Source organism: Macadamia integrifolia, chromosome 8 (genome assembly GCF_013358625.1).
Source record: "Macadamia integrifolia cultivar HAES 741 chromosome 8, SCU_Mint_v3, whole genome shotgun sequence".
NCBI classification, from domain to species: domain Eukaryota; kingdom Viridiplantae; phylum Streptophyta; class Magnoliopsida; order Proteales; family Proteaceae; genus Macadamia; species Macadamia integrifolia.
This window is the reverse complement of record NC_056564.1, coordinates 3,120,925-3,128,895: the sequence shown is the minus strand read 5'-3', so window position 1 is coordinate 3,128,895 and position 7,971 is coordinate 3,120,925. Positions and strand designations below refer to the sequence as shown.

Sequence of the window (7,971 nt, the reverse complement as noted above, 5' to 3'; positions counted from 1 at the left end):
GGGGGGTGGTGGGCTTCTGAGCTTGTGAAGACACAATTGTTGCATCTTTTTGGTTACTGCTTTCAATACATGGTGAAATTGAGGGTGGAGAGTGTTGTTTGGTGAGGTGGCTGGATGGTTCATATTGAGATTCATAGTCAAGTCAAGGGTGTGTGCAAAGGTGGCAAGTGAACAATTTAGTTTCTCGGGTTGCTGGAGGCATGAAGCAGGGGTGGTCCTAGTTATTTCAGTGTAAAAGGAAAAAAATAAAAAAGGAGAGTTATGTATTGGTATCGGTATTCATATTGATATTAGCTTTAGCGGATATTGATACCATTTTTATTTTTTTTTGTTTTTTTTTGTAACAGTTTTATAGTTCAGGGCCAAGGGTAGACCCCAATTATACGTAGTGTAATAGATCAATCCTCAAAGACTCGAGTTAGAGACATCTGTTAATACATATTACCTTTGGACAAGTAGAGGTATACTTGGGGTATTATTTTACCTTCCCTTGGGCTGATACTAATGTTACGATATCGGTAGTGATTGGCACTGCTCGCTACCACGCTTGATGACTTTTGAGGGTCTATTAATTCTTAATTCTTAATCCTTGAGTTCTTCCACTAGACACACGTCACACACCCTCTAGAGAGAGTTGTGTTTGTCTAAACTCGAGAAAATCAAGATAGAAAGGAGGAGAATCACGAACTGCAAATAGAAGCTCGGGACGGGAGAACCAAACCATCCATCGGAATTCGTTTCAGATAGAAAGGTCTTCAGGAGGATCTAGCTGTGGAGGTACGCATTAACGTATTGACTAATATTAATTAATCCGTGAGAATTTCGGATGGATAAAAGATGTTTTCCTTCCTATATCCATAATCACCCCTCTCTGGTAGGATTTCCAATATGTCTGCGATTCTTGATTCTTCTTTCATGTTTAAAACTTGGATGCATAAGTGTGCTGGGGAAGATTCGATGTCCCCTTCTAAATGCGTAAAACCAGTGGTTTTAGGGTTTTCCATAGCCATTTTAGGGTTTTGGAAAGCCACGAGAAAACGAAGAAGGAGATGGCAGAAGAATAAGGAATCCTCCTCTTTTTAAATCTTCATGGCCTCTTGTTCGCTGATTGGGTAGTCACTCACTTGACTAACCACTGTCCTAAAATCTTCCTTTTTTGCGGTCACAACTGAAACAGATGAGAGCACTGATCCTTTGGCAATTCACCAAGCAGCTCAACAGACCAGAGAGACCAAGTGCTTCTAATGAACCTGCGGCAAGAGTCCAAACTCCAGAGGAGCCAAGGGGTGGGGGGAAGAACTATATTAGTAACTCTCGTTTCACCAAATCTCAACAGAGGATACCATAGTAGTGTCTCTATTTTTGCTAGCTTACCTTGCTGCAGCAAGAAAAGAAGTGGGATGTTCCCTTGTTTATATTGTCCTCTTATCTTCTTCGACCGCACCCTCCTCCCCCACCCCCTACCCCCTTTTTTTTCTTTCCCTTTCATCTCCAATGATATCTCCGTATCTCTTGTGGACTCCTTAGCCTCATTAGGATTCTATCAAACTCTGATGATAACAATCGTCCAAAAACTCCATGAAACCATCATCGAAACAACGTCGATCTTGGGAACGAATGGGTGACCATGTTATTTTCACAATAGGTGGTAGAGAAGGACCATTGAGGGGAGAGAAAATAGGAGAGGGAGAACTCAATCTTAATCCTAGGGTTTTTCCCATATAGAGGTTAGAGACAACGTATATATGAAACCCTAAAAAGTAAAAACCCTACTCCAAGACAATTACAATTTTACTCATATACATGTATAATAGCATGATATGGATCAGTACAAAATCTCTCTACATATGAAGTGTTCCAATTTTGTGATGCAGGAAGGGGTGTTACACTTATATCATCCAATCAATCTAATCGAGAATTCGAGATAGGTATGGGTTACCTCGCGGTGGTATCCTTGCCAGCAATTCTTTTCATCTTGATCCTAGCCATTAGTTGTTACCTTGTTGGTAGGTACAGGGGTAGAAGTGAAGGAAGGTGGGCTCCACAGTTTTATGGGCCACCTGTACCTCCAGTGCAATCCCAGGCCCCGGACAAAGTACCAGGCGCGTAGAGACGTATTGGGCCTCCATACTTGTGTAGACTGTAGACCATAGAGTGACTTGATGTACAAATTAGTGTAATGTTCACTAGAAGAATCCCCCTACATATTTGTATACTGCTCTTCTGTTGCTTGAAAAACATCTGGATCCTCACCATCAACTAATATGTGTGTTTGATACTGTATATGAATTCACTTTAAATAAATTTTCTTGATTTGAATGTGCGGAAATGGTTCGTATGAGTGTGGATTATAGAACTGAAACCGGCTGTTTAAAACTGAACCGAACTGGAAAAAAAAAGTGGATTCGGTTTTGAACTGAAACCGGCTGTTTATTGGACAAAATCGATAATTCCGCCTTTCACTATTGTGTGATACCTTTTCTTGCCTATCTAAAAGCTGTGGTCAAGGAATTCCCCTCCACTGAGGTTTAAGAAAAATGTGGTCATCATTTTTTTTTTCCCGTGTATTTTACCTCGGAACAAATAAAACTATTTTAGAACTAGATAAGTACATGGTACTATGAGATTGGTATTGTATGATGTTAAATAAATTTTAGGAGAAAGAATGATACCGACTTCGTTGGGCATGGGGGAGTGGAGGCACATTGTGAAAAGATGTCATTGCTCCCACTCCACTTCCCCATGTGTCTAGGTGTGGGGAACCCAAGCAGGTAGCATTTTCTTTCCCATAAAAAGTGTGTTTCTAATTGGGAGTGTTGTCTGCACCATCACTTTCTATGTGTTTCTCTCTTTCCTCCCTAATAAAGGGCAAAGATGTCATTTCCTTCATATGAGTGGAGGAGAGAGATATACACCCTGGCTTTTATTCTTTAGTGGCCTTTATTCTCTCTCTCTCTCTCTCTCTCTTACACACACATACAGTTTTTTTGCTACCATCATATACTATTTTATGGGAAGTACTACTATGTGACCCTGCACGGGGCTATGAAGGGTGCGTAGGGGCATTAATAATGATGGCATTTTTGTATTTCATAAGGAGTGTGGCCATCATTTCGTCCCGTGTTTAGGCATAAATGCCACACGATTTGGCAGAGATCTTTTTCTCCTATTTTATATATTCTTTAAATTCTTTCTTATGCTCTATTGATTGAGCACAACTCTGTAGACTGTAGTGTCCTGACATGGCCCAACAAGTGAGTTAGGCGTATGATGTTGTCATTTTGAAGCCTGGTTTACCTTATCCTTATTTATACCATAGAGGGCATCTACAGTATTAAGGAGAAAGACCAGTGGCATCAGCATGTTACAGCACTGGATTTTTCAGTTGTTGTAGGCGCATGTTCAAGTTCATGATTGTTCCAAGTACATCTCAATCCGAAACCTTCTAGATAAGGCAATCTCTCAATATTCTCAGATATTAAATTACAACATCATCTTATTACATGTAATCAGTCTTATCTCAAGCAATCTATAAAATATAAGGCTTTCACTCTCACGTTAGCACTGTTTATCCATTCTATTCAACATTTCAACTACTTACCAAGAGCCCTGTCCCATCAATCTGCATATTTTTCTTATTTTTTTCTTCTTCTGTTTTAATAGCTTCGTCCCTTCCCCTCCACCAACTTCAAAATCTTCACCATTATCTGAACATAATTACTTTATAGAAACATCCTCATGGGTTATGTCAATGGTAGTTCCTTTGCCCTCCTAACATTCTTCTTGCATCATATCCAATCAGCATACTTCACATGGCACAAACAAGATCAGATCATTCTCAGTTGGATCATCGCTACCTTGATCCAAGCTAGGCTTTCTATTTTTGGCAGGGCGACCGGCAAAGTATATGATAAAACTAAATCAAGGACCAATCTTTTTATTTTATTTTCTACAACCACCCCAATTACCCCTTCCCCCTCCAAAAAAAAAAAAAAAATGATGATGAAGACCACTATAGTGTGGTTGGTGAGTCTATGACACGTGCTATATTTGGCATGCAAGATGACTTCTCTCATCACTTGCTTTTTCTGCTTTTGCTATCTCCTTAAATTCCATTTTCAGGAGAGGAATGGACATGCTAGCCTTCATATATTGATATCTAATATGCTAGAGAGGGAAACATCCCATTCTGCGGATGACCAAGATAAGGACATAAACACCTACTTTAATTGCTACTTAATTATAAACTGAACCACTAAACATCTTTTTCTAATGGAAATGCAATCATCTCTTCCTAGGTTTCAAACCTTCTTAGCTATAACCCGAGAGGGGTTTAAGAATTTTTAAATCTTAATAATGTGACTAGCTCGCTTAATTAGTTTCTTCATAAGTTTCCTAGAGAAGTAGGTGAATTGTGCAGGGCAAGCGAAAACTTATCTTTCTAACCTTTATTTTTTTGGTAAATATCTTCCTAACCTACTACCCTCCATTGACTCTCTCCTTTGGGTGATGCTTCTCTGAGACTCTACTGCCTCCATTGAAACCAACTCTCTATATTGGATTTACACTTTACAGAGGCTTTGACTGATACAGATCAATCCGAATTTTTCTTCTTTATATTACCAGACACCCATGACCTTCAAAGTCAAGCTTTCTAGATGTGATTTTATTTATTTATTTCTTATTATTTATAAAATAAGAAGTACAAAAACTATGGCTTCCAGTCAACCTATCTTGCATCTTACCCACTCCCCTTTCTGCTCCTCTCACCCAAAAAAATAAATTTGTTCAAGTCATTTGCTTACATTAAAGTTTTACCGATCCAAATTTGACTACTTGGCTAAACGATGTATAGAAAGATCCAAGGCTACCAAGAGGGTGCATGAAAGTACTAAACATGTATAAACATATATTGGAATGGGAGAGGGTTCTTACAATGCTCATTTTCTGATGTCACCATAAAGTATCGAAAGAAAAAAATTTGAAGTCAATATACGTAATCCTTAATTTGCTTTTGCAGTATAGTATGGTTGGACTCGATTGAAAATAAGACCGGGCAGTAGAAATCTTTGACTGAATCGTTTCAGGGGTAAAATAGTAAAAAATTAGTACTTTAAAAAAAAATAGTGGCAAAACCGACCGATCTGATCCGGATTGATATCGGATCGATATCGCCAAATATAGATACCGATACCAGTATCATTCCCCAAATCCATGGTTCCATCAGACCTCATTGGTGTTCTTTAGATTAAAGGACGCACCCAATAAGCTTCTTACTATTTTGAGAATTAATTAGATCCATGATCAGCATTTATACATAGTGGTTTAATAAGATGATTTATATCCTATGGATTGGTTGGATCGTTCAAATTGGATAATTAAATTTATGAGTAGTGGGTTGGTGAGTTTGAAGAGATTCACATTCAACATCACTAGTAGAATATTTTACCCAAAAAAAAAAAAAAAAAATCACTCATAGTATATTAATTAATTTTCCCACCTTAGGCGCATTCACAAAATCGAACTAGATACCTGAGGATTTGGCTCGTCTCCATTTCTTGCCTCCCCAATTCCCCACCAATTTTACTTAATCTAGTGACATCTGTCCTAGACAAGATCCAACAGTTGTTATAGCATAAAAATTTAAAACCTCAAACTGTTGCACCAAACCACTTATGGACTTGAAACCACCACTTTTTTTTCGGAACTCACGCTCAATACCCAAAGCCGTGTCTCACCCCATACGACAAGAAGCACTACTGTAGGACCAATGAGTGATAGTAGGGACTAGGGTGTGTCAACTCAATCCCACAACCAACTGACTCGAGGCGTGATAGAGCAAGGGCTTCCTTGCACTATGCTACCAACCCCATTGGTGACCCCCCCTCCCGACACTGCGAACCATGCAGAATAGCCAAATAGGTAGGTAACCGTACGGTTGAGCCACATGTGGACTGTGGTTGTTGTGGCAATGGGTCCTCGTCGGTCACCAACTCTACTCGTGGGTGCTAGAGTTCCATACCTTTTCCTTCCCTTCCCCAGTCTCAGGACCCACTCACCTACTCCATATATATTGAATGTATAGAATGATTCTTCAGTTAAGGACCAGAGATTTTGATTGCTCGGTGCTTAAAAGAATGGTGGGTCTCTCTTTTAATCTACAATGGGGTGGTGACCTATATGGTTCCTCTAACTAAGGCCTTTATGTGAAGGTGACACAATTTCTTTCTACAATTTTGGTGTCATAGGCAGCATTCCTTAATTCGGACCTGTTGGCCCCAAAGACACCACCACCTCTTTTCGGTGGCTAACGTTTGGTCGGGGGTGGGGGTGTGGGGGCCTGGGACTTGGCATGTACTAACCACTCTTAACTCTCTAAGCAAGTTAGAACAGAAAGCTAAAATAGAAGGCTGGGACATGATAGACTCTAGTCTCATGAAAAGTGAAAATTCCACACTTATATACATTCCCATTGATTCTTGTGCTGGTGCAAGAGCCACCCTGTCTTTTGGGGAATTGTCTCCCTACTTTTTTAGAGGCTAGATTCTCTCTTGGATCAGGACCTCTTACAATAATCTCACACCATCCAAGGAGTGTGGGAGCCACCTCTAAATGTGAGGACCCACATCCAATGAATAGTATGAGATTGTTACATGAGGTCATGATCCAGGAGAGGGTTTGATTCTTTTTTTATATACCTCATAAAGGGAACATTCATATATAACCCTATTTATCTCCTTTGTATTATTATGTCCTCATCTACCACTCTTTTGTATTAGAGTCTCAGCCCAACTGCAAACCTTTAGTTAGGCATGTTGAAATAACATCAAGAAGAGAAGATCAAATAAGGGAAGAACAAAAATGCCGGCCCACCCACCCAACACACACGCACACACCACACACTACAGACTCCTCCTGTATCTCCTCAAGAAAGTCATAAAGGTCTTTATAAATTTGGTGCTTACAAGGGTCAAACAGTATTTGGATGGTTTTTGTTTTTCTCTGTGGTTGGTGAGAGGAATTCCACACCACATCAACCCCCGGTCCCAAAGAATAGTTGTCTTTAAGGTAGGCAACCCTGGCTGTTTCTTGCCTTCCCTTTACACCCCCCCCCCAAATCATCTCTCTCTTCTTTAACTTATTTTATTTATTTATATTCCTTCTTGGTAAATGTTTGGTGGGGTTGGTGGCTTGAGCTTCCCCATCCTTCTTTCTCACATTTTCTCACTCTACTATGCTCCAGAGTTGGATTCTACAGGTGCCCTTTTAAACACCTGAGAGGTCAGGAAACCTTTTAGATAGTTTACTTGTTACTTGTATTCCTATTGCTCCAATGATAGAGCAAGAGAAGGCATCAGGAAGAGATATTTGGGGGGCTTGGACGGGCTTAATTCTCTAATGTTTCTGAAGGGAAGAAGACAGACTTGACGCATACCAGTGTAGGACTTGACTTGGAACCAAACCATGGGTGTGAAACATGATTTGAACCACTTCCACAGGAAAGGATGATCCCAAAAGCCCTTGTCAATTCAGAAAGGTGAAGACAAGGAACATGACAGAAGATAGTGCATATGTATGCTGGATAAGACTGCAACCCTATCAACTCCAACTCTTAAAGATCTTAAAATGTTAGAACTCAACACCTTTCACTCAAATTGAATTTCACCCCATGGATTAATTTAACTCTTTTAAGCAAGATGATTGGCAAGTGGCAACACATATATTTGATGTTTTGTTCTTATCCCCCAAAACTTTAGCAAAAGGTCTTTCTTTGGTATTAGGGTGTGTTTGGTGAGAGAGGTTCCTCTCCCCTGCATGTAATCACCTCACCTTATCTCAATACTGTCCATGGGTGTGGTCCTCACACCCATCACACCCGGTCTTTCTTTAATCTTAGGGCGTGTTTGGTGAGAGAGGTTCCTCTCTTCTTCAGTTAACCACTAACCACCCACCATATCTCACACTGTCCAC

The 7,971-nt window shown here is 40.0% G+C and overlaps 1 long non-coding RNA gene across 1 annotated transcript; it reads left to right on the top strand.

Annotated features, from left to right (window-relative positions):
• Window positions 1-554: 554 nt before the first annotated feature.
• On the top strand, window positions 555-2,329 carry LOC122086273. Its single transcript, XR_006142379.1, has 2 exons — window positions 555-777; window positions 1,875-2,329. It is a non-coding gene; the product is annotated as an uncharacterized LOC122086273 (long non-coding RNA).
• The last annotated feature ends 5,642 nt before the right edge of the window (window positions 2,330-7,971 follow it).